Source organism: Phoca vitulina, unplaced genomic scaffold (genome assembly GCF_004348235.1).
Source record: "Phoca vitulina isolate PV1807 unplaced genomic scaffold, GSC_HSeal_1.0 scaffold2, whole genome shotgun sequence".
NCBI classification, from domain to species: domain Eukaryota; kingdom Metazoa; phylum Chordata; class Mammalia; order Carnivora; family Phocidae; genus Phoca; species Phoca vitulina.
The window spans coordinates 31,762,854-31,767,824 of record NW_022589705.1 but is presented as its reverse complement, the minus strand read 5'-3'; the positions used below and the strand labels follow the sequence as shown (position 1 = coordinate 31,767,824).

At 47.2% G+C, this 4,971-nt stretch overlaps 1 long non-coding RNA gene across 1 annotated transcript; it reads left to right on the top strand.

Moving 5' to 3' along the window:
- The first annotated feature begins 2,233 nt into the window (after positions 1–2,233).
- Positions 2,234–4,697, top strand: LOC116639737. Its single transcript, XR_004300916.1, has 3 exons — positions 2,234–2,638; positions 2,751–2,894; positions 4,584–4,697. It is a non-coding gene; the product is annotated as an uncharacterized LOC116639737 (long non-coding RNA).
- Positions 4,698–4,971: the final 274 nt, after the last annotated feature.

Below are 4,971 nucleotides of genomic sequence, written 5' to 3'. Positions count from 1 at the left end.
CCACCTTCCAGGGTTTTTTTTAAAAAGCCTAGCTCTGACTGACCACTAGGCTTCCCAGAATCAGTCACTGGAGTAAAGCTTTCATCTGCCTTCTCTATCTTCAGAGTCACAAGAGTCCCAAAGCAGCTTCCATGGTGTCTCCCTATCTTCCAGTGTAACACAAAATTCCAGCCATCTTCCCTAGAGTGTTTATATGGACCCTACACCACCTGATCTCTCTTCTCGCCAACTTTGTTATCTTGCTGCCTTAACATCTAGGCTTGGCTCTTTCCACACTATGGTTCCCCAGATTTGGATACATGGGGTGCACATCCATCACATGCATACAACTTACGTGGTTGGCATTTTGCATACCGGCTATTTTGCTTAAGAATAAAATGAGGGAAAAAAATATGTCTTCCTTGTAAAGCTTGTCCCAATGGCTTCACGATCAAATCATTTTGCCATTTGCTGCTAAGTGGAACTGTGATCTCAGATGGCTTTTGCACCTGCCTCCCCATCCCCCATGTACCCTTCACAGGCATCCCCCCTTTTTACCTATAATTTCTTTCACATTGATTGAGAAAGTATTCATTCAGGGCATAACCCTGTGATAGGCACTGCGAGGGATATGAAAAAGCCATGGGGCCAACTCTTTTAAAAAGGTGTTAATTGGATTTTTCCCGTATAAAACCCCCCATAGCATTTTATTTCCTAACTCTGCTTCTCACAGTCAACTTCATTTGCCCATTTAATGCAATTTGCTCCTCATGATAAGATTCTATTAAGTGATTATTAAGACATTCTGAGTTACTTCAGCCAAGCACATCTATAATCATTACCTACCTCCTGGGGGTGATGTGGGGTATAATTAGTTAAAGCTCACGGTTACCTCCCAGAATCTGGAGCTACAAACAGAGACCACATCCACACAGCCAAGCCTGGAGCCCCGCATGTAGTCTAGCAGCAGGACGAATACAGCCTGTCCACATTTACATAAGTCACAGAGATCCAGGTTACGTGACAGTCAGTAACTGATCTGTGGAAACAGACAGCATACAAGAAGTTGGCTCCCTGTCATATCCCTAAGGGTTGATTTCTTTTGGTTACTAAACCATATGCTACACTAGTCCTAATCTTACACCAATAAAGCACTGGACCACGATCTAAGGCTAAGATGTTAAGAAAGTCACTGCCCTTGAGGAATTTATAATTGGTAAACGACACAAACGGTAATCCACACTCTTGGCAAACGTTCATGATTCCTCAAAAACCTAGCTGGTTTTAAGAGGGAGTGGGAGGCAAAGAGGGGGAGAGAGAGAAGGAGGGAGAAATTGCCTCTGAGTGGTTTAAATACATCACTGATGAAAGTACTTGAGTCAAGCACCAAGGGCCCCCGGGGTTCCTGGGGTCTGCTCTCTCTTGGCAGCTAGGTTTCTAGTCCACTGGAAGATTAGAAGCATTGAATTATGAGAGGGGGGTGAACTGATTTAGTGGGCGTGCAGACAACGAGGAGAATGGACATGGGTGACGTTCCTATGATAAGGGATCAGGCTGAAAACCTGGAAGAAGAAATACGAATTCATGGAGAGTGCAGTGCAGGGATATTTTGTACAAGGACAAAAAGCCCCATAAGCCCCAGCGACTCCTCACCGTTTCTTTGCCTCACAGCACAACACAAGCATTTATTTCCATAATGACTCCAACACACTCAGAGAAGGTTACATCATGGCTGCAAAGAAGGGGAATGAGCAGTAGAGGAGGATTTCCACCAAAAAAAAAAAAAAAATAGTTCCAGACACTGAGATCAGTTCTTAAAATGACTAAAACCAGTTCTTAAAGTAATTCTTCAGTAATAAAATGCAGGAGGGCAAAATGTAGTTCAACATAAAGACAAGTTCTCTCAAAATTTTCGCGGCCTTCAAATGGATCTCGGGACCTGGAGAGGCGAGGCGCGTCCTCCCGCTAGGGGGCGGCAGCGGAGCGGGGCTGCCGGGGACGGCACGCGCGGGCCTGCTGCACCTTTTGTACAGCCTGAGAGCTAAAAACGGTTTTCACATTTTAAAATGTAAATTGTAAAATGTCCAAAGGTCTGTTAGCTTTTCAGTGAGAACTGTAGCTAAATTTCGCTTCTTGGCTTGTCAAGCCTAAAACGCTTACTTTCGGGTGCTCTGCGGGGAAAGTGCGCTGAGCCCCGCCCTAAGGGATCGCAGTTCCGCCAGTTCCAAGGCGCCGGGAGCCGAAGCACGCCTCGTCTTCTGATGAGGCTTGAATCCAAGTGGCTCATGGCAAGACTCGCTCACTGTGGAGTAGAGGGTCCCTGCAGGAGATGCGGACCGTTGCCAGGACCAAACCTGGAGCTAGGATTAGGGCATGTGTGTTAGAACAAGCAAGGACTGCATTTCCTCCTCCTCTCCTCTTCCTTGCAAATTAAATTTGATACTTTCAGATTTTATTTGTTGGCTGGGAAGAAGGCAACTCGGTGAGCTCCATGAGGCAAACATCAGGAACAGGACGCATCAGAAATAGTAGTAACAGATCCTAGACTTCCCCTGACAACAGCACCAGTGGGATATTCCCCAAGGCATCCCACCTACAAGGGCCGAGGGTCCCTGGACCACCCCAAGGGGTTCCTCCAGGGAAGGATGGAGAGGCAAAGGTCAGGGAACATCATGTTATTTTTACTCTAGAAGAGAAATACCGTTTAGAAAATGAAAGTGCTCAAATTCCTCTAATTTTTTCTTTTTTTTTTTTTTTTTTTTTTAACTTAGAGAGATGCCATCTCCACCTGTTCTGTCTTTGCTGAGGGATTAGCAGCCCTTGAAAGGCTCTGGTCTCCAGGCATGCTGGGGGCAAGAAGAAAAGGGCTCATCTGGTGACTACCACCGGTGTGAGGTGGCCGTTTCAGGAAGTCGGTAAGACCCCTGGGTCTACGGGAGGAGGAGGAGAAACAAAGGGGAAGAAAACCTGACACAGCTCAGTTAATCTTAGCTTAAGGTAATAAATTCCACTGCTCAGTGTTTGAGCCAAGAAAACCTCAGTCTTCAGGGGATTTTATCATCTCCAGGGACAAATGTGTATTTTGTGTCGGTTTTTAAAATGGGCATGCATCTGTGTATGTTCCTTAGCATCAGTGTGCCTAGACAACAGCAAGGCCCTCTGGGCCCAACAGCATGCAGTCTGTGACATTCAAAATCACACATGGTAAGTATTTTTAATTGCCTCAAGCAATTGCACGTGTGCACTTGTGCGTGCACACACACACACATACACACACACACACACACACGCCCCCCAGCTCAGTGCTCTGGGGCTCCCACCACTGCCTCCTTCTCTGCTGTATGTCCGATTACAGGGCCACAGAAGCAAAGTTTATTGCACAAAAAGGGCCAGACTAATGCCGCAAGCCCTGCCTGGATTTTCCAGGTGTTTCATTTCAGAACCCCCAAGCACAAAAGGATTATTGTTATGCCACATTGAACCACACATTAATTTTGTGGCCCAAGTCACTCCTGAAAGCACAGTTTCCACCCCCTGTGGGAGATTTCATTGTGACTGCTTTCATAAGCATCTGTGAGAGAGGCTAGAAATACCAAAATACCTTGGAGAGAGAAATTGTGGTCAGGAACCTACAAATAGCTTCCCTCGTGTGCCTAAGCTTCCCTGTTCCCTGCTCCCCCTTTCCCCTTCTCTTCCTGCCCCTGCCCTTCGTCTTGTTTCTCTCTCACACACACACCATCTCACGCCTCTCCTGGAGGATGGACTTGGACCACGTACGCGGTGAGCGGCAATCTGGAGGAGCACATTTCCTGTGTCTTCTCTCCAAGCGGCTCTCCTCCGCACCCCTCCCTCCTGAGGTCCTGCCTCACGGTTAGAAGAGGGGGCACTAGGCAGATGGCTGCGGGCAGTACCTTCAGCAGCCTGGATGCCCACTCCTCAGCAGAAAGAGCCAGGGAGTGCCATATGCTGGAGCTGCTAACCTTGCCAGCAGAAGGGAAGCTTTGTTCTTTTGTTGGGCTTGTTTTGAAAGGGGAACATAAATAATACACACCCACTACTCCTTCTCCGGCAATCTGGGCAGGGCTTACTGGCGGTCCTAAATAGCTCCCTGCACACGGGTGTGAGTGCCGGCCTTGACCACCAGATGGGTTAAGTCTGATTATTGCCAACAGTAAATAGTGCTCCTAGTGCTTTTCTTACATTTAATCAGTGAATGAGCTTTTTGCTGAGACAATCATGTTTCCCTGTAAAAATCAAGATCTTTGTTTTCACACAACCCAAAAAGCTTCTCACAAAGTCAGCTGGAACAATGGTCATCCCCACCACCTTAACCAATGTGTGTGCTGGGGAGAGGGGAGAGTGAGGTGTGAGGGCAAGGAGGGGGGAGGGAGGAGGGAAGGTCTGAGTGCTTAGAGGGGTGGAGAGGAGGGGAGGGCTGAGGTGTGGTGGTATAGGGGGTACAGGGGAGGGGAGGGCTGAGGTGGGGGGGCATGGGGGGATGGAGGAAAGGGAGGGCTGAGATGAGAGTTCATTGGGGGAGTGTCAAATGAAGGAGCCTGCAGCACTGTTCTGCTATCAGCCAGCCAGGTTTGTTTCTCTTACAGAAATCCTACATGCCTCTCAAAGTCACCCATTGCAAGCCATGAAAAGTGTCTGAAATTTCTGAGAAGGCAGCACAGCCTCGTTCAACACCTTCTCCAAGCAGTGCTGGGCACATCAATTCTCAATAATAGCTGTTGCATAAGTGAGTAAGTGGCTAAATGAATGACTGTTTTCTGGGTTAAATTCTTGATAGTTTAAAATGTTTTGGAAATACATTTTTTTGAAAGTTTATTTATTTTTTTTAGTTCTCTCTACCCCCAATGTGGGGCTCGAACTCATGACTGGAGATCAAGAGTCACATGCTTTTCCAACTGAGCCAGCCAAGTGCCCCTGGAAATACATTTTATATGTATGTATATGTACATGTACTTGTATGTGTGTGCATATGTA